The sequence below is a fragment of the Hordeum vulgare genome, chromosome 7H, assembly GCF_904849725.1.
Source record: "Hordeum vulgare subsp. vulgare chromosome 7H, MorexV3_pseudomolecules_assembly, whole genome shotgun sequence".
Lineage (NCBI taxonomy): Eukaryota > Viridiplantae > Streptophyta > Magnoliopsida > Poales > Poaceae > Hordeum > Hordeum vulgare.
In genome coordinates this window covers 254,367,256-254,389,732 of record NC_058524.1, presented here as the reverse complement: position 1 = coordinate 254,389,732, position 22,477 = coordinate 254,367,256, and the positions used below count along the sequence as shown (strand labels likewise).

The window sequence follows — 22,477 nt, the reverse complement described above, 5'->3', positions numbered from 1 at the left end:
AAGAGGTATGTGATTCGGTAAGTAAACCGACTCCAAAAAAATTCCAGTAGGAATTTTTCTCCGTTTTGGATTTTTTAGAAAAATAGAAAAATTTAAAGTAGTCCGGAAAGCGCACGAGGAGGCGACAAGTCTGCCAGGCGCGGGCCACCCCCCTGGCTGCGCCTGGGGGGCTTGTGACCACCTCGTGTGCCTCCCGGACTCCGTTTTCTTGCGGATTACTCCTTCTAGTCAGAAAAAAATCATTATATATTCTCCCGAAAAGTCTGACCCTCGTATCACGCAAATTTCCTCTGTTTTCGTTTCGATCCTGTTTCTACTACAGATCTAGATCGCTATGGCGTCCCCAAAAGCTCCGAAGGACAAGATCTTCGAGAAGGTCATCAATCCCTACCTTGCGGGAGTGCTGCAACACCCTCAATCTATCGAGATGCGTGAGGGGATGCTGCACATCCGTGATGTTGAGGGCCCAAGAAGACCGGAAGCGTGGAGACGAGGCTTGAAGCAATGAAGCAACAAGTCTTCAAGTGCCAAGGGATGGTGGAGCATGGACTCAACGCCAACCACATGATGATCACAGAGTTCACCAACAAGCACAAGATCGATGCCAATGACATCGGGAAGCACCTCTCCAGGCTCTATGACAGAATTGATCACCTCCAAACCCACATCTATGACCTGCAGAACCAAAACTGTGAGTATGAGTATAGATTTAAATCAATATGGTTGGCTGCAGATTTGAGGATTCCGGAGACTCGGTCATCTTTCCATGATGGAGCACCTATGCCTTGGAAGATGGAGGATCAAACCCAGGTTGCAACAACTCCACCACCATCACCCCCAAAGGAAGACAACTAAGCACGGGTATGGGCAATCCCCTTGGCTTATGCCAAGCTTGGGGGAGTTGCCCCGGTATCGTATCACCATCACATCTTTTGACTTTACCTTTTCTTAGTTCGATCTTTTTGGTTTTATCTTTCTCTAGTAGAATAAAGTTCTTAGTGTTTTAGGCCTGAGTTTTGCTTTGTGTCACCCCCGATGTATTCGAGCTTGTGAGTCATATAATAAAGAGTGTTTTAGTTAAGGGCCTTGCTTCATGCCATGATCTGAAAGAAAAGAATGATAAAAGAACAAAAGCATGAAAGATCATGTAATGATCTTATGGGAAGTGATGACTTCACACATAAAAAGAATGTTGATTGAAACTTGTTAAGGGTGGACAAACGTAGACCTTGGTCATTGCTGCAATTAATACGAAGTGATAAAGAAGGAGAGGTTCACATATAAATATATCATCTTTGACACCATCTATGACTGTGAACACTCACTAAACTATTACATGCTTAGAAGTAGATGTTGGACAAGGAAGACAACATAATGAATTATGTTTGCTTGGTTCCGAACAATGATTATATGGCTAAGAGATCCCTTAGCATGTGACGATTGCTTCCACCTCACATCAGCCAAAACTTCTGCACTAAGTAGAGATACTACTTGTGAATCCACAAACCTTCAACTCAGTTTCGCCATGAGAGTCCACCATACCTACCTATGGATTGAATAAAATCCCTCAAGTAAGTTGTCATCGGTGCAAGCAATAAAAATTGCTCCCTAAATATGTATGACCTATTAGTGCGTGGAAAATAAGCTTTGTACGAACCTGTGATGAGGAAGACATAAAAGTGACAGACTGCATAATAAAGTTCTTTATCACAGGAGGCAATATAAAGTGACGTTCCTTCACACTAAGAGGACACACATCCAAACCTCAAAAGCGCATGACAACCTCTGCTTCCCTCTGCGAAGGGCCTATCTTGTACCTTTACTTTCTGCCCTTGAAAGAGTCATGGTGATCTACACCAATTCCTTATTTTGCCTTTATCTTGGCTAACGTCATATGCTAGGGAAAGATCTATATTCATTTGTTAACTTGGAAGTAAGTACTCATGAATTATTATTGTTGACATTACCCTCGAGGTAAATAGTTGGGAGGCGAAACTATAAGCCCCTATCTTTCTCTGTGTCCGGCTGAAACTTTGCTCTCATGAGTACCACGTGAGTTGTGGCAATTGTAGAAGACAAAAGGATGATTGAGTATGTGGATTTGCTTTACAAGCTCTTATTTGACTCTTTCCGATGTCATGATAAATTGCAATTACTTCAATGATTAAAGGCTATTGGTTGTTAATTCTCAGTAAGGTTCTTGATCCATACTTTACTTTGTGAAGGAATTATCACTTTAGCATAAGAGATTATATGATGATATTGTTTTTCTGACTATGATCATGATGCCTGCATGTCCATATCTTGTTTTGTCGACACCTCTCTCTCTAAACATGTGGGCATATTTATTGATCTTAGTTTCCGCTTGAGGACAAGGGAAGTCTAAGCTTGGGGGAGTTGATACGTCCATTTTCATCATGCTTTCATATTGATATTTATCGCTTTATGGGCTGTTATTACACTTCACGGTACAACACTTATGCCTTTTCTCTCTTATTTTGCAAGGTTTACATGAAGAGGGAGAATGCCGACAGCTGGAATTCTGGCCTGAAAAAGGAGCAAGTTTGAGATACCTATTCTGCGCAACTCAAAAAGCCGTGAAAATCAACGAGGATTTATTTTGGAATTTATAAAAAATACTGGGCCGAAGAAGTACCAGAGGGGAGCCAGCAGGATGCCACAAGCCTGCTAGGCGCAGCCTACCCCCTGGCCGCGCCTAGGGGGCTTGTGGGCTCCCTGTTGGCCCTCTGGCCTGCCTCTTTTGCTATAAGGAGTGTTTTGTTCCGAAAAAAATCAAGAGGAGGCTTTGGGGAAGAATCGCCGCCGCCACGAGGCAGAACTTGAGCAGAACCAATCTAGAGCTCCGGCAGGGTCGTCGTGCCGGGGAAACTTCCCTCTCGGAGGGGGAAATCGTCGTCATCGTCATCACCAACACTCCTCTCATCGGAGGGGACTCATCACCATCAACATCTTCATCATCACCATCTCATCTCCAAACCCTAGTTCATCTCTTGTAACCAATCTCCGTCTCACGACTCCGATTGGTACTTGTAAGGTTGCTAGTAGTGTTAATTACTCTTTGTAGTTGATGCCAGTTGGATTGCTCGGTGGAAGATTATATGTTCAGATCCTTGATGCTATTCAATACCGATCTGGTCATGAATATTATTATGCTTTGTGAGTAGTCACTTTTGTTCCTGAGGACATGAGATAAGTCATGCTATAAGTAGTCATGTGAATTTGGTATTTGTTCGATATTTTGATGTGTTGTATGTTGTTTTTCCTCTAGTGGTGTTATGTGAACGTCGACTACATAACACTTCACCATTATTTGGGCCTAGAGGAAGGCATTGGGAAGTAGTAAGTAGATTATGGGTTGCTAGAGTGACAGAAGCTTAAACCCTAGTTTATGCGTTGCTTCGTAAGGGGCTAATTTGAATCCACTAGTTTAATGCTATGGTTAGACTTTGTCTTAATTCTTCTTTCATAGTTACGGATGCTTGCGAGAGGGGTTAATCATAAGTGGGATGTTTGTCCAATTAAGGGCAGCACCCAAGCACCGGTTCACCCACACATCAAACTATCAAAGTAGCGAACGCGAATCATATGAACATGATGAAAAGTAGCTTGACAGAAATTCCCATGTGTCCTCGAGAGTGCTTTACCTCCTATAAGAGTTTGTCCAGGCTTGTCCCTTGCTACAAAAGGTTTTGGGACACTTTGTTGCATCGTTGTTACTTGCTACTTGCTACGAATCATCTTATCACACAACTACTTGTTATCGATAATTTTAGTGCTTGCAGAGATTACCTTGCTGAAAACCACTTGTGCGATCCTTCTGCTCCTCGTTGGATTCGACACTCTTACTTATCGTAAGGACTACGATAGATCCCCTATACTTGTGGGTCATCAACCACCAAAAATACTCAGTCATTTTCCCACATAACCATTCTGTCCAAAGCCACATACACTAAATCGGTGCCAACAAGTTTCTCAATTCAGCCCTACCGATTTTCATCCCAGACACAACCCTAGCCAAAGCCACCAAATCGGTGCAACCGAAACCATGTTGGTGCTACCGAGTTTAGGTGACCAACCTTCTGTTGCCTCGGTACACATAATCGGAATTTTTGAGTTTGGGAATCGGTGTCACCGAGTTGTGCCATCTGACCGTCATCTACGTTTTCGGTGTCACCGAGTTGTGTATATCGGTTCCACCGAGGTTCAAAAGTTCTTGCCTTTAGTGCAAGTCGGTACCACCGAGTTCATGACTTCGGTGTCACTGAATTGGCCACTTTAGGTGTAACGGTTGGATTTTGGGGACAACCTATATATACCCCTCCACCTACCTCCCATTCACAGAGGAAGCACTCAGAAGACACACTTCATTGCCAGATCCATTTTTCGAGAGAGAGCCACCTACTCATGTGTTGAGACTAAGTTATTCCAATCCAATTATTTGAAACATGATCTCTAGCCTCCCCAAGCTGATTTCCACCAAATCAATCTCTCCTAGCCATGCCCATTCCGTGAGAGATTGATTGTGTGTTGAAGAGACTATCTTTAGAAGCACAAGAGCAAGGAGTTCATCGTTCTACCACATCTATTACCTTTTGGAGGGTGGTGCCTCCTAGATTGGTTAGGTGTCGCTTGGGAGCCTCCTACTTCGTGTTGTCGAGTTGAATCGAGATGTTAGTAAGGGAAAGGAGATCGCCTACTTCATGAAGATATACCATGAGTGGGGCTAGTCCTTCGTGGGCGGAAGCCATGGTGGAATAGACAAGACCGCTTCTTCATGGACCCTTTGTGGGTGGAGCCCTCCGTGGACTCTCACAGCCGTTACCCTCCATGGGTTGAAGTCTCCACTAACGTGGACGTACGATAGCGCCACCTATTGGAACCATGCCCAAAATTTCCGTGTCAACCTCTTTGTGTTTGATCTCCTAAACTCTACTCCCTTTTACATGTGCAAAGTCTACTTTTCCGCTACCATATATGTTGACTAGCATGTGTAGGGTGTACTAGACTTGTTAGGATTGCTAAATTCTTCCAACCATAAAATTGGGAAAAGGGTAGGATTTTAATCTTGTCAAGTAGTCTATTCACCCCCTCTAGACACACCTTCTATCGATTCTACAATTGGTATCAAAGCGAGGTCTCCAAAACCATGGTTTAATGACTGTTGGAGGAAGATGAATGTGACTAGTTCCAGAATTTTTAGTTGTAGAGCGCCTATTCTTTATGGGGAGTATTTTAGACAATGGAAAGATGAAATGCTTGATATATTTGATGAGTTCCATTTGCATAAGTATGTTGAATATCCCTATGCGCCTCCCATTGATCCTATACATCCTTCCCATGATGATGAAATTGATATGCTTGGTGATCTTAACACTGTTAATATAATCATTAGAGGACTACCAAGAAATGTGCTTAATCAAATGAAAAACTTTGAGTGTGCTCATACTTTGTGGAAAGACTTAGAGAAAATATATACAAATTATTCCTTGAAAAATCTTGATATCATTGTCCACAAATGCATTGCCTTTCACGAAATGAAGCCAAGTGATCCTAATATTGATAAATGTCTATTTGAGCTTCGTGACCTTATGCGTGATAAAGGAGATGTCATTACTATTAACAATATCATTGTTGAAGCCATTCACATGCATAAATATGAACATTGTCATGTCAAAATTCTAATAAAACTCTTGTTTCTTATGAGGGAACTTCATCCGATGAGGATTATGTGGAGCATGGCTACTACGATGAAGATGAGGAGTTTGAAATTGAGTATGATAAGACCATGAGGAACCTTAGTCTTATGGCAAACCTTAGAGACTACATGGCCGGTGGAAAGGAATGGGTTCTCGACAGTGGATGCACCGATCACATGACCGGAGATAAAGACATGTTCCATGAGATTACACCAAACCGTGGACCTCGAAGCTATGTGACCTTTGGAGATAACTCCAAGGGTAAGGTACTTGGTCTTGGTAAGGTGGTCGTATCTCATGATAGTTCCATTCAAAATGTCATGCTTGCTGAATCCCTTAGTTACAATCTTCTTTCCGTATCTAGACTAGCAGACCTCGGTTTCGATGTGCTATTTACGAATGTTGACTGCCGAGTGTTTCGTAGTGACAACCATAACATTGTCTTTCGTGGTTTCCGTAGAGGTGATCTATACATTGACGATTTCTCTAAGAAATCCAAACCCCGTACATGTCTTATTGCAAAATCTTCTAAAGGTTGGTTATGGCATAGAAGGTTAGGACATGTTGGTATGCGTAATCTTGACAAACTTATCAAAGGTGATCATATTATTGGTGTTAAAGATGTTATCTTTGACAAAGATAGACTTTGTAGTGCTTCTCAAGCAGGAAAGCAAGTTGGTGGAAGTCATCCCGTGAAGAACATCATGACTACAAGAAGACCACTCGAGCTGCTTCACATGGATCTTTTTGGTCCCAGTGCTTACAAGAGCCTCGGTGGAAATTCTTATGGTTTAGTAATCGTTGATGATTTTTCCAGATTTACATGGGTATTCTTTCTTGATGATAAGTCACATGTACACACGATCTTCAAGAACTTTGCTCGGAAAGCCCAAAATCAGTTTGAAGTGAAGATCAAGAAGGTCTGGAGCAACAACGGAACGGGGTTCAAGAACACGAATGTGGATGCCTTTCTTGACGAAGAGGGTATCTCACATGAGTTCACGACAACGTACATGCCTCAAAAAATGGAGTTGTTGAGAGGAAGAACCGGACTCTCATAGAGATGGCGAGAACGATGCTTGACGAATACAAGACTCCAAGACACTTTTGGGCAGAAGCCGTGGAAACAGCTTGCCATGCCATAAACCGACTCTACCTACACAAGCTTCTTGGTAAAACGGCATACGAGCTACTCTCCGGTAACAAACCCCAAGTTGGATAGTTTAGAGTATTCGGCTCCAAGTGCTATATTCTTGATAAGCATCGTCGCTCTAAGTTTGCTCCTAAAGCTTATGAAGGTTTCTTACCGTGTGTACAACAACTTCACTTGAAAAGTTGAAGAGACAGTAGATGTGAAGTTTGATGAGACTAATGGTTCAGAAGTCGAACAATTTCCAAATGATGTAGGAGATAAGGAACTGTTGGAAGCCATCAAAGATTTATCTATTGGCAAGATTCGTCCCATGGAGGTGAAGGAAAGTACTTCATAAGCTCAAGTGGAAGCTCCAAGTTCGCGTCAAGGCGAACCACAAAACGACATGGAAGAATCCACAAGCGGTACATGACATGATGAAGAAGAGGAAGAAGTACATCGTGATGATCCACCTCAACCATCCTTACCACCACCTCAAGGATATGACAACGTCAACGACAACGAGCAAGATGATGATGATGAAGAAGCTCCACCATCCAACAAGAAGAAGCTGTCAAGAGTTAGAGCAAGAGTGGACAGAGATCATCTGTTGAATCAAATCTATGGTGACATAAAAACCAGGAGAATCACTCGCTCTAGATCTCGTTTAGATAACTTTTGTGAGCATTATTCTTTCATCTCTAGCATTGAGCCTTTGAAGGTTGAAGGAGCCCTTCAAGACCCGGATTGGGTGAATGGCATGCACGAAGAGCTACACAACTTCGAGAGGAACCAAGTGTGGACACTTTTTGAAAAGCCTGAAGGCGAGCAAAACATCATTGGTACAATATGGATGTTTCAGAACAAGCATGATGAAGATGGACAAGTTGCATGCAACAAGACACGTCTCGTAGCCCATGGATACACGCAAGTCGAAGGTATGGACTACGGTGAGACTTATGCACCCATTGCTAGACTTGAAGCCATTCACATTCTTCTCGCTTATGCCAATCACCATGATATTACTCTTTACCAAATGGATATCAAAAGGGATTTTCTTAATGCTGAAATTGAGGAGGAAGTTTATGTTAAACAACCTCCTGGATTTGTGAACCCTAAGAAACCTAATCATGTTTACAAACTTCGTAAAGCTTTATATGGCCTTAAGAAAGCCCATAGGGCTTGGTACAAATTCCTAACCAAGTTTCTCATTAAAAAGGGTTTTGAGATTGGTAACATTGATGCAACCTTATTCACTAAAAGAGTTAATGGTGAACTATCTGTATGCCAAATATATGTGGATGATATTATCTTTGGTTATACTAACCCACATTTTAGTGAGAAGTTTGGAAAGTTCATGTCAGAGAAGTATGAGATGTCTATGATGTGCGAGCTAAAATTCTTCCCCGGATTGCAAATCAAACAATCGAGAGAAGGTATGTTTATCTCTTAAACCAAGTACACCAAGGACTTAATCAAGAAGTTCAACATGCAAGAATGCAAAGGTATGAGAACCCCCATGCCTACTAGTGGACATATTGTCCTCACTAAGGAGGACAAACCAATTGATCAAAAGTTTTACCGATCAATGATTGGTTTGTTGCTATATTTATGTGCCTACCATCCTGGCATCATGTTGAGTGTTTGCATGTGTGCCTGATATCAAGCGACACCTAAAGAGTGCCATCTATTGGTTGTGAAAAGAATAGTGAGACACGTCATACATACACCAAACTTTGGCATATGGTATCCCAAGGGATCTTCTTTTAATCTTGTTAGCTATTCCAACTCAGACTATGCCGGAGACAAGGTTGATAGAAAATCCACCTCGGGTACATGTCAATTACTTGGGAGATCTCTTGTGTCTTGGTCATCGAATAAACAAAACTAGGTATCCTTATCTACTATCGAAGCCGAATACATTGCCGCTTGATCATGTTGTGAGCAATTACTATGGATGACTCAAACTCTTAACTATTGTGGCATTCATGTTAGAAAAGTTCCATTGTTATGTGACAATTAAAGTGCAATTAAAATTGCCTACAATCCTGTGCAACATTCTCTAACAAAACATATCCAAGTGTGACATCATTTCATTCATGATCATGTTGGTAAAGGAGATATGGATATCAAGCATGTTCGTACTGACAAACAGCTAGCTGATATTTTTACAAAACCACTTGATGAGAAAGTGTTTTGTCATTTGAGAAGTGAGTTAAAAAACATCATTGAATCTTTAAAATTGAGCTAGACTCACTCGGATGCATGCAAGGGCATGAGCATGATTGCCCATTCCATGATGCTATTGATATGACTATCTTATATCTTGGAAAACTATGCTCCCTTGTATTGCATCTAATCTTTTGTAGGTACTTTGAAGAACTACCGTGACAGCACGAGATCGACGCTCCAGAAGACTCCCCTGTTATTCCGTTGTCGCCGTGTTGCTAGATTGTCTGTCGCATTCATCATCGCATCATGTGCATCATCCGCATTGCATCGGCACTCCGTTGTCGTCAGTTTTTGAAAACTTGCATCCATTATTAGTTGCCTGTTCTCTCCGTGTTCGTCGTTGACCGTTTTGAACCTCACAACACACGCACGCGCCCGCGACATCGATAAATTATTGTTTTTAGAAGTGTCCGGAAAATATTCTGGGATTGGGCTGAAACTTGGCATGCAGTCTTATTTTATTGTAGGTAGGCCGCCTGCTAAATTTCGTCGCAGTCGGAGTTCGTTTGATACCCAAATCTTTAAATATATAGCGGCACTATAGCTGGTCAATTGCCGACCGTTTCGGTATTTTAACTCCGATGCCGAGCTGCCCATTTTCCCTCTGATCTCCAGCTAGCTTCTGTGCACAGTGCACGGGTCCGTTCACAACCTAGTCCGAAAACCTTCCGGAACCCATAACACACAATCGTGACCGTTGGATCCGGGCCAACCCCGTTTTACCGCAAACCGTCATAGATTTGTCCACTCAACTACCTAACCTAGCTATTTCCGACCGTCCATTTAATCGAAGGGTCCTAACCCTAATCTTCTCGCTGCATATAGACCAACCCCATACCAAATGTGTCAAACCGTAGACCAATTCCCTGTTTTCCTCACCCCGTCGCCACTCTTCTTCCTCGGGAACCATCCGCGCCGCATCCAACAAGAGCAGGCCCGCGCACAGCTAACCAGCGCCCTACTCTATCCCCTCGTCCTCCGTGCCTGACGAAGCAGGGGACAACCGTCCTCGTTCTGCCTCCTCTCGATCTGCAGCGTCCCTGCATCCTCCTTGCACTTGCAGGACTATCCCGAGCGCCGAGAAGAAGTTCATCCCGAGCTCCTCCTACCTCACGAGTCATTGCGACGATCGGAGATCAAGCCGTCGTCCCCTGTCCCCCTGCTATCTCCACCTCTCTTTCGTTTTTCTCTCTCTCTCTCAGTTTCTCAACTCTCTCTCTGTTTCTCTGGTAGGATGCATCGCCGGCCACCGGAGCTTCGCCGGGGTCCCCTTGGGCCTCGCCCCACCTCTAGGGACTGCCTCCTCGCCCTCTCCTTTCCCTATCGTGCCTCCCGTGTTTCTCCTTCTCCTCCCTCCCGCTCAGCTCTCTCTCTCTTCTGACCAACAGGAACCGCAACCCCGCCATGGATGGGGTGCTCGCATCTTGTGCACCAATGGTCTACCGCGAATTGAGCTCCTAACGCTGGGAATGGAGCCCCAGTCGTCGGATTCACCATATTTGGTTTTGCATTTTATTCCTGCCGTGGCACATGTAGTAGATCGAGTGGCTAGTGCCATCTCGTTTCACCCAGGAGACCGGGGTTCGAATCCCTGGCTAATCACATTTCGTGCTGGGCCATCTTTTTTCCTTTTTTCTATGAGACAATGACATCGGGTCCCAGCGCCACGATTGACTGATCTTGAAGTTGACTAGTTGACCACCCGTGCGGCCCCACTATCATTGGCAGTGGCTAGCCCAGCCTGTGTCTATTGCTTGTAGTTTTTCTTTCGTCTAGGAACTGCAATTTTCATTAGATGCCTATTTTAGAACGCCTGTAGTTTTTAAATCGTGTGTCGTATCGCGGTAAATTATATATGTAGAACATTTAGATTATCACGTAGAATAATATTTCTCAACTTTCATGCATATTTAAAACTGTTTAGCTTGATGTTTGCATCGGTTGTGTGTCGATGTGATAGAAACGGTTTAGTTTGTAGTTAATTAACCGTAGCTCCATTGGAGATGAGCCATATATGTAAATGGACTAGAACAACGAGTAGAATCACGTGAACCACCTTGTTTTTCCATTTAACTAACATAAAATGCAGTTAGGACAGATCTGGACAGATTACAAAGTTAACCTGTGGGGTAAGTTCGGAGATGCTATATGTCATTTCCGGCCTCATTTAAAATGCCTAGATAGGTAGATTATTTGTGCTTCACCCCTTTCCATGTTCAACAACATTTAATATTCCCGTGTAATTGAATGTGAGTGAACTAAATAATTCAATTGTGGAGTTTCGTCAATATGCAACTCGTTGCATATTGAGCTTCACTTAATGTGTACTGTTTGATTGTGTGATTTGCCATGTCGTGCCTTGCATGATTTAATCGAGCATGCATCATATGTGTTGTGCATCATGTCGTGCATGTGCCGTGGTGAATATAGTTTGTTGATTCTTGTTTTTGGTTTGCTCGTCTCGATAGAGGTCCGCAAGCGTGTCGGAATGTGAGGATCCGTTCGACTACATCGGTTCGTCTGCTTCACGGAGTCGTTCTTCTTCCAAGCAGGATTACATGCAAGATGATCACTTACCAAGTTACCATTACTATTATTGCCATGCTAGTTATATCTTTTCTACAGCTATGTCTTGCTACCTACCACCTGTTTAATAAGCCTCCCAACATTTCCATGAAAACCTTCAACTGTTCTACAACCTGGCAAACCACTGATTAGCTATGTTACCACTTGTTTAACCATTTGATAGCATTGCTAGTTGCAGGTGCAGTTGCTTCCATGTGATAACATGGGTTCCTTGTTATATCACCTTATTAATGCTATATAAATTAATGCACCTATATACTTGGTAAAAGGTGGAAGGCTTGGCCTTTCTAGACTGGTGTTTTGTTCCTCCTTTGTCGCCTTAGTTTCGGCTATCGGTGTTATGTTCCATAAATGTGCGCTCCTAACATGCTTGGGTTTGTTATGGGGACCCTCTAGATTCTCTGTTTGGGATAAAGATCGTCTGACAAGGCCCAACATTGGTACTATATTTGCCCAACATAATAACTTTGTTAATACTCAAAACATAGGGAGTTAGCGCTACCAGAGGAGTAATTCAACATAATACAGGGAGGTCCAGTGCTGATGGTGCCGGTCCTAAACAAAGTCTAGTGCGGGGCCAACCCGGGATAACTCGGGTAATTTCTATGATGCCACTATATGCTGCGCTCATCGGATTGTGCCCTGAGAACGAGATACGCGGCTCCTACCAGGATTGTTGGCACGTCGGGCGGCCTTGCTGGACTTGTTTTACCTTTCTCGAGCGTCTTGTGCGAGGGATTCCGGGGATTCTTTGGCCATATTGAGGTTGAGATTTTCCAATAGGAACCCGAGGAGATCACGGGTTTTCCTTGATCAAGGTCATTCCGTCACAGCGTGTGGTAGTTTGTGATGGACTAGTTGGAGAACCCCTACAGGATTAAATCTTTCGGAAAGCCGTTCTCGCGGTTATGTGGCAACATCGAAACTTTGTTTAACATCCGGTTCTAGATAACTTGAAGTAAGCTTAATTAAAATGTGCCAACTGAGTGCGTAACCATGACTGTTTCTTTCGCGAGCTCCTTCTCCGATCGAGGACATGGTGGGGTTATGTCTTACGTAAGTAGGTGTTCAGGATCATTCATTTGATCACTATTAGTTCATGTACGATTATGCGTAGATCATCCCCCTCTTATTCTTGTACTCATAAGTTAGCCACCTCAAATAAATGCTTAGTCGCTTGCTGCAGCCTCACCACTTAACCATACCTCACCCATTAAGCTTTGCTAGTCTTGATACCTTTGGAAATGAGATTGCTGAGTCCTTGTGGCTCACCGATTACTACAACACCATTTGCAGGTACAACTAAAGAGTTACTTTGACGTGAGCGAGCTGATTGTGCTATTTGGAGTTTCTTCTTCTTCTTCATTGATCTAGGATGGTTCGAGGCGGCAGCCTGGGATAGTAAGGATGGAGGTCATTATTTTATCATTTGTTTTCTTCCGTAGTCGGACCCTGCTCTTCTTCATGATGATTGTATTTTGCTGTATTGATGTGATATTGATGTAGCTTCTGGCGAGTGTAAGCCAACTCCTTATACTCACCTTTTCAGTACATGTACTTGTAACGATATCCATTCTTGGGAAATGACGAGATGCGTTTCTATTCCTGTCGAGGCCCTCATGAAAAAATAAGGATAGGACTGCATCTTGGATGTTACAAGTTGGTATCAGAGCAGTACCGACCTAGGAGCCCCCTTGATTGATCGAACTTGGCCGAGTCGAGTCTAGTGAAAAACTAATTTGAGTCTACTTATATATCAGAGAGTAGAATTCTTTTTCTCCGCTTCTATGCTCTCGTGAGGAATGTCGACGTAATAATTTTAATTCTACTCCTCTTCTCACTCAAAATTTTTTAGGATCACGCGGATATTTTTGGAATCTATATGATGGTCGATGTGACAGAGTTCTGTCTTGGTGCCTCGTGTTGTGTTCATTTTATTCCAGGGAGTTGAGCTCTAGGGGATTCTTGAGCACATTGTTATCGTTCAGATTTCTTAGTATCTCAGGACGAAGGATGTTCGAAATTGTTTCAACACTAGTAGTGGCGAGATATGCCCGGCATCCCCAGTACTGCTGTATAGAGTTCGGGGGTACCACCATACTTGGTATCATTGTGATTACGAGGGTGTCAGATAGATGAGTTTGAGAGATCTTTGGTTATGTGTTGACGGATGTGATACACCGGACGGGTAGTGTTATTGCTAGGAGTTGAGTGATGGATTTTACTCCTTGTATCCGTGGACCCGATTGCATGACCATAAAATTTCGGGAGTTCTTAGGTGGGAATTCAGGTAGTGCTTATAGGACAATCTTCCAACAAATTCATGATGTGAGGTTGGGGTTCAACATCTAGTGGATACGTTTGTTCATAGTCGTCTTACAGCGGTTCTCGTTGTGTCTTAAAGAGTCCTTGTAGCTTGCAACGACTCAGGGATGCTTCGTATGTCGTGTGCACTGCCTTGTACATGATGGCTGCTATAGGATAGAGCCTGTGCGATCCTATCCATGAAAATATCGGATGGAATCTGTGCTATATGTTTGTTCTCGCTAATTCGCAAGCCTCATCCTTTGTTTTGTTAGAATATGGTAATTCAAGTTGCTTCGATGTCAAGTGGTGAATTCATAACTTCCTAAGTGGTGTTCTCATATTTTGTGGGAATGCTAATTGTTTTGCTCAATCAAATTGTCTCTCCATTCTTTTCAAACCGGAGTTGTCATATCAATTCTTTTCATCCGGTGTGCTTCTCTTCAAGTGAATTCAACCCTCTCCAATATTTGCAAGATCAATCTCTCATTTCTTTTCGGAGTTTGTCTCATTTGTCCCAAGTTGTCTTTGTTTTTCCCCGCCCTCCCGCCCTTTTCTTTAGTGATTCAATTATCATCCAAGTGCGTTTCAATTCATTGATGTTTCCACTGACTTTTCTTTTCTCTCTTATCCCGTGATTCATTGTGAAGATGCCCAGTGTTAAGTTCATCATTTTTCATTCTTGTTCTCTTTTCCGATGAACTCAATTCAAGCTCTCGGTGTTCATCATATCCTTTTCTCCCCCTGAAGATTTCTGTGTTGGGAATTCTTATCAAGCCTCTCTTGTTATTCATTCCTCTCTGTTCTATACGAAGTGTTGAAGATATCTCAGAAGTTTCTTATTTTCAATCCATTCAATTATTTCAAGGTGCTAACCTCATCAAGTTTTCAGTTATACCGGTGCAGTATCTCTCTTCCCGAGCAATCTTTCAACGGTGGTTTCTTTTGAGTGGGCCCATAACCCACATGTTATTCCCAGAATCCTACCTGGCTCTTGTAATGTTTTTCGGAGATCTCTAATTCTTTTCAATTATGACGTAAGCATGCATTTCATCAGTCATATTCCTTCGCCAAGGTCAATCTGAATTATTTCATCATGTGGTCAACTTTTCATATTCTTATTCCAGAGTGTCTCAGTAATTTTGGTGGTGTCCCTTCTCATCATTCTCACCTTGGAAGACCGAAGGAGAGTTTCACTTAAATCATGCTCCATTATTTTCAAGATTTTCATCTCAGCTTCGCGCTATCCTGTCATTTGTTTTCGCTCATGAGAAATTCCTTCCATATCTATCTGGTGCATTTCATAGTTGTTTTCATTCTCGATCCTTCGAAGGCCATCGTTTCAGAATATTTCTTCGTTCTCAGCCTTCAGCTTGCATCTTCAAATTCTTCTCAGTTGTTGTCTCTTCGTTCATCTCTCAATTATTCTGGTGCTTTGTTGAAGTTTTCTGTTAGGCGGATCACGATCTTTTCATTCTCAAGGTGTTCTTCAAGTCTCTTGTTGGGGAACCTCAAGTATTCTTGGTCTTGCATTTCAAAGTGCAATTATTCCTCCTTTATCCTTTAAGGTGTTGTTGTTGCATTCTTGTTACTGGAGGAGTCTCGAACAAAATTTGTTTAAAGAATGAGATATTTATACCCACCGATTCTGTGATCATGAGATATTTTCAACCCATTATTTCTTCATTGAGCTATCTTTGTTTAGATTTCACCTAAAGCTTTTTCCAAGGATTGCAACTATTATGGTGATTATCATTGATCCTAGTTCTCAATGTATCCTCTTAGTGAAAGTAGTTGTGCATATCTTGTTGCTCTTAATCAATCCTTGTTCTATTAGTGGCTGGTTGTCACCTCATTATTTTGGGATGGTTTTCATAAATCCACTACAAGCTTGTTCTTTTCGTTATTGGTTTTCCAACAACTCCGTTCTATTCTTCTTGCAAGGCTGCTTGTCAAATTCAACTGTGATAGCAGTTGTCATTTTCTTCTTCATTCTATTCTTCTCAAAGATCTAGTTTCTACTCTCTTGTTCCGGAGTTGTGGTGATGTTGCTCTCTTCAATCTATCATCTTGTTCTATCAAGATCATGTTCTTTCCTTGCTTATCAATTTAGTTAGTTTGTTTTGAATCTTCTCAAGATCTTCCATCTTAACAATTTTGCCTCAATTCCCTATCGAAGTGCTGCCGAAATTTTTTGTGAATTCTAGTTTGTTTCTCATATCATTCTTCATCTCTTCCAACCTTCAAGATTCATTGGTTTCACTCGTTTATCAAAGAAGCGACTAAGTTTTACCTCTCTTTCTCTTCCTCTTCCCCTTTTCATTCTTAGATCTCGGGGCGAGATCTCTTGTTGGTGTAGGAGAGTTGTGACAGCCCGAGACCGACGCTCCAGAAGATTTCCCTGTTATTCCGTGGTTGCCGTTTTGCTAGATTGTCTGTCGCATTCATCATCGCATCATGTGCATCATCCACATTGCATCGGCACTCCGTTGTCTCCAGTTTTCAAAACTTGCACCTGTTATTAGTTATCGGTTCTCTCGGTGTTCGTCGTTGACCAATTTGAGCCTGACCACACACGCACGCGCCCACGACATCGATAAAATATTGTTTTTAAAAGTGTTCAAAAATATTCTCGGATTGGGTTGAAACTTGGCATGCGGTCTTATTTTATTATAAGTAGGCCGCCTGCCAAATTTCGTCGCAATAGGAGTTTGTTTGATACCCGAATCATTAAATATATAGCGCACTATAGCCGGTCAATTGTCGAACGTTTCGGTATTTTAACTCCGATGCGGGGCTGCCCGTTTTCCCTCTTATCTCCGCCTAGCGTCTCTGCACAGTGCACGGGTCCGTTCGCAACCTAGTTCGAAAACCTTCCGGAACCCGTAACACACGGTCGTGCCCGTTTGATCCGGGTCAACCCCATTTTATTACAAACCATCATAGATTTGTCCACTTGACTCCCTAATCTTACTATTTTTGACCGTCTGATTTAATCGGAGGGTCCTAACCCTAATCTTTTAGGTGCATATAGACCAACCCCATACCAAATGTGTCAAACCGTAGACCAATTCCCTGTTTTTCCTCACCCCGCCACCACTCTTCTTCGTCGGGATCCATCCGCACCGCATCCAACTAGAGCAGGCCTAAGCACACCAACCAACGCCCCACTCGATCCCCTCATCCTCTGTACCCGACAAACCAGGGGACAACCGTCCTTGTTCTGCCTCCTCTCGATCTGCAGTGTGTCCTCCTGGCACTTGCAGGAGCATCCCGAGCGCCGTGCAGAAGTTCATCCCGAGCTCCTCCAACCTCGCGACCTCGTCGCGATGACCTGAGATCAAGCCGCCGTCCCTTGTCCCCGTGCTATCTCCACCACTCTTTCGTTTTTTTCTCCCAGTTTCTCAACTCTCTCTCTCTCTCTGTTTCTCTGGCAGGATGCATCACCGGCCACCGGAGCTTCTCCATGGTCCCTTGGGCCTCGCCCCACCTCCAGGGACTGCCTCCGCGCCCTCTCCTTTCCCTATCGTGCCTCCCGTGTTTCTCCTTCTCCTCCCTCCCGCTCAGCTCTCTCTCTCTCTCTCTCTCTCTTGACCAACAGGAACATCAACCCCACCATGGATGGGGTGCTCGCAGCTTGTGCACCAGCGGTCCACCGCGAATTGATCCCCTGACGCTGGAAATGGAGCCCGTGTCATCGGATCCACCGCTTCCGGACCGCGCCACCGGACATCATCGCCGCTGCCTTCCCGTTCCTCGCTGGTGAGAAGCTCACAACCATGGCAGAAAGGTTGTGTTCTCCCTAGATCCGTCCGACATGTTAGGTTATTTGGTTTTTCATTTTATTCCTGCCGTGGTACATGGAGTAGATCGAGTGGCTAGTGCCATCTTGTTTCACCCTGGGCCATTTTTTTCCTTTTTTCTATGAGACAACGATATCCGGGGCCCAACGCCATGATTGACTGATATTGAGTTGACCAGTTGACCACCTGTGCGGCCCCACTGTCATTGGCAGTGGCTAGCCCAGCCTGTGTCTGTTGCTCGTAGTTTTTCTTTCGTCTAGTAATTGCAATTTTCATTAGATGCCTATTTTAGAACGCCCGTAGTTTTTAAGCTGTGTGTCGGATCGCGACAAATTATGTATGTAGAACATGTAGATTTTCGCATAGAATATTATTTTCCAACTTTCATGCATATTTACTGTTTAGCATGCTGTTTGCATTGGTTTGTGTGTCGATGTGATAAAAATGGTTTAGTCCGTAGTTAATTAAGCGTAGCTCCGTTGGAGATGAGCCATTTATGTAAATGGACTAGAACGACGAGTAAAATCACGTGATCCACTTTGTTTTGCCGTTTAACAAACATAAAATGCAGTTAGGATAGATTTGGACAGATTACAAAGTTAACGTGTGGAGTCGGTTCGGAGATGCTATATGTCGTTTCCGGCCTCATTTAAAATGCCTAGATAGGTAGATTATTTGTGATTCACCCCTTGCCATGTTCAACAACATTTAATATTTCTTTGTACTTCAATGGAGTGAAATAAATAATTCAATTGTGGAGTTTCTTCAGTATGCAACTCGTTGCATATTGAGCTTCACTTAATGTGTAGTGTTTGATTGTGAATTGCCATGCCGTGCCTTGAATGATTTAATCGAGCATGCATCATATGTGTTGTGCATCATGTCGTTCATGTGCCATGGTTAATATCGTGTGTTGATTCTTGTTTCTGGTTTGGTCGTCTCGATAGAGTTCCACAAATGTGTCAAAATGTGAGGATCCGTTCGACTACGTAGGTTCGTCTGCTTCACGGAGTCGTTCTTTCAAGCGGGATTACATGTAAGATGATCATTTTCCTAGATACCACTACTATCATTTCCATGCAAGTTATATCGTTTCTATCACTATGTATTGCTGCCTACCACCTGTTTAATAAGCCTCCCAATATTACCATGAAAACCTTCAGTTGTTCTACAACCTAGCAAACCACCGATTGGTTATGTTACCACTTGCTTAACCATTTGATAGAGTTGCTAGTTGCAGGTGTAGTTGCTTCCATGTGATAACATGGGTTCCTTTTTATATCACCTTATTAGTGCTATTTAAATTAATGCACCTATATACTTGGTAAAAGGTGGAAGGCTTGGCCTTTTTAGTCTAGTGTTTTGTTCCACCTTTGTCGCCTTAGTTTCGGCTACCAATGTTATGTTCCATAAATGAGCGTTGCTAACATGCTTGGGGTTGTTATGGGGACCCCCTAAATTCTCGTTTTGTGATAAAGCTCGTCTGGTAAGGACCAACATTGGTACTATATTTTCTCAACATAACAGCTTTGTTAATACCGAAAACATAGGGAGTTAGCGCTACCCGAGGAGTAATTCAACATAATACATAGGGAGTTAGTGCTGATTGTGCTGCTCCTAAACAGAGTCGTGTGCGGGGCAAACCCGGGGCAACTAGGGTGATTTTTATCAGGCCACTGTATGCTGCCCTCATCCGATTGTTCCCTAAGAACGAGATACGCGGCTCCTATCGGGATTGTCGGCACTTTGGGTGGCCTTGCTGGACTTGCTTTACCTTTCTCGAGCGTTTTGTGTGAGGGATTGCGAGGATACTTTGGGCCATCTTGATGTTGAGGCTTTTCAATAGGAACCCAAGAAGATCACATGTTTTCCCTCATCGAGGTCATTCCGTCGCAGCATGTGGTAGTTTGTGATGGAGTAGTTGGAGTACCCCTGTAGGGTTCAATCTTTCAGAAAGCCATACCCACGGTTATGTGGCAACGTGGAAACTTTGTTTAACATCCGGTTCTAGATAACTTAAAGTAAGCTTAATTAAAATGTGTGAACTGAGTGCGTAACCATGACTGTCTCTTTCGCGAGCTCCTTCTCTGATCGAGGACACGATGGGGTTATGTGTGATGTAAGTAGGTGTTGAGGATCATTCATTTGATCATTATTAGTTCATGTCCGGTTATGCGTAAATCGTCCCCCTCCTATTCTTGTACTCGTAAGTTAGCCACCTCAAATAAATGCATAGGCGCTTGCTGCAGCCTCACCACTTAACCATACCTCACCCATCAAGCTTTGCTAGTCTTGATACTTTTGGAAATGAGATTGCCGAGTCCCTGTGGCTCACAGATTACTACAACACCAGTTGCAGGTACATGTAAAGAGTTAATTTGACGTGAGCGCGTTGATTGTGCTATTTGGAGTTTCTTCTTCTTCATCATCGATCTAGGATGTGTTACAGGCCGGCAACCTGGGATAGCAAGGATGGAGGTCGTTCTTTTATCGTTTGATTTCGTTCGTAGTCAAACCTTGCTCTTCTTCATGATGACTGTATATTTTTGTATTGATGTGATATTGATGTAGCTTCTGGTGAGTGTAAGCCAATTCCTTATACTCACCTTTTCAGTACATGTACTTGTAACGATATCGATTCTTGCGAAACGACGAGATGCGTTTCTATCCGTGTCGAGGCCCTTGTGCCAAAAGAAGGATAGGACTGCATCTTGGACGTTACAACTACATTCCACAAGATTGTCATCAACTCACATCAAAAGGAATCTTGTCATGTCCAAGTATCAACAACCCCTTCTTCGGAGATGAAGGAAGAAGACAACAAAATCATATACTTGACTATCATTTGATGAATTCATTCACTCTTGTCATTCAGATATAATATCTTGTTCCTTGCATGACTAACGAATGTAGGTGAAAAGTGAACCAAAATGACAATGATTGCTTTCAACTCAAGATGATCTTCATCAATATTGAGCATCCACAATAAGTTCGCCTACATGCCAAGTCATGAACATCATTCGAAGGTCTGTACTCATATCATTGATAAAGCTTTACACCAATTCATGAGGTAAAGAAACTCAAGTGATATGAAGACATTGAAATGCTTAATCAAAAAATGGTAACCCCATTTTACGCTTAACGATGAGTATGACCTATGATCAAGCATCCTTGCTTGACCCCTCAAGTTAAGTACTCTAATATAGGTGACCTAGTAACCGCCCCACATCTAAATGGAGATTCTTGTATGGTTCAAATTTGTCATTTCATATCTTCTTGGAACCATTCAACTATCATCTATATTTATGTATATTTCTAAAAAATATTATTTTTATTATTTTCTTTCTCAAACTGGTATCCTTAGATTTTGTTTCTGTCTATTTTTCAGTTCAGGAGTTGATTTACTTCGCAACCCGGTCTCACCGATCTGGGAAACTTGGTCCAACCAATTTCTTCTAGAGGCGTGATTATCATTCTTGGTTCTATCAAACCACTTTGCGTAGGTGACTCCGATATTATCACTGTCCTTGATTTTCTGATATTTTCTGGTCTTTTGCCTTAGGGGGAGAAAGATTATCAATGATACCATGTTTCATTGCCTTCTAAGATTTTATTGAACATTTTGGAGAACAAAATCAGTATTAGCATCATTTTTCAAGGGGGAGAAAACCTCAATGATCCCAAAATATAAGAGGAAGAATCATCGAGGATCTCAAACATAGGGGGAGATAGTTCAAGGAACTCTTATCCATATCAAAGGGGGAGAAAATTCAATGAACCCTGACTTACTATCAAAGGCGGAGAAAAGCCAAATTCATGGAACCCTTATCAAAGAAAGAAGTATCCAGGATCCCTTTCTCTCAATGTGCCCTTACCCTCTGACCTTTTTGGAAATTAATGCCAAAGGGGGAGAAATATAAAAGCTTCCAATTAGCCTATATAAAGGGGAAAAATATCACTAATAAGCTTAAACGAAAGGGGGAGAAATATTAATAGGTTGAAATATATGTTCCTAAGGGTAGGTCTGCCTAAGGGGAGACCTACCTAAAGGAGATGTATGAAACCTTACACATTAAGGGGGATAGAGATAACGTTGTTTCAGTTATCATTTTTATTGGATTGAACTTGTCTTACCCTACCTACTCCCAATATCCACATGCTATTATTCAGGGGGAGAGGAAAATCTTACATATTCACTCTTAGGGGAGAAAGTTCTTAATTCTCTTCGAGATGTATCTATCATCAAATACTATTCTCAATATGTCCTCAATATCTTGGTATTCTTGAAGCTCTTTGCATCTTTACAATAGTATACACTTGTGTTATCTAACAAATCTTTTCTCAAGTGTACTCCTACTGCTAAGATTCTCAAGATCCTCAAGGTAAGTATATGCATCATATTCTTGTTCATGATGATTTCTTGTTTCTTGCACATATTGTTTGTAAGAGGGAGTATTGATCATGGAAGCTCTTCATTCACATTGTTTGATGCTTATATCCAGGATGTACATGACTTGTCTTGTCCTTTCTTCCATGTGTGTGCCTATATATTCCAAAGCAACTATCCCTTAAAAGGATTGCACACACTTAGGGGGAGCTTGTACTAGTCATGTATCTTTCAAAGCAGTCATGTTCTTATGCTTATATTTTTTTAATTGTATGTTGTCATCAGTTACCAAAAAAGGGAAGATTGAAAGCACACC

General features: G+C 42.5%; 1 long non-coding RNA gene across 2 annotated transcripts; it reads left to right on the top strand.

Annotated features, from left to right (window-relative positions):
- The first annotated feature begins 17,008 nt into the window (after nt 1-17,008).
- LOC123412695 lies at nt 17,009-21,462 on the top strand. 2 transcript variants are annotated; one of them, XR_006613575.1, is made up of 4 exons: nt 17,009-17,733; nt 18,722-18,810; nt 20,688-20,800; nt 21,163-21,462. It is a non-coding gene; the product is annotated as an uncharacterized LOC123412695 (long non-coding RNA). The 2 variants fall into 2 exon arrangements; XR_006613576.1 differs by lacking the exon at nt 18,722-18,810 and having other exon boundaries at nt 17,010-17,733.
- Nucleotides 21,463-22,477: the final 1,015 nt, after the last annotated feature.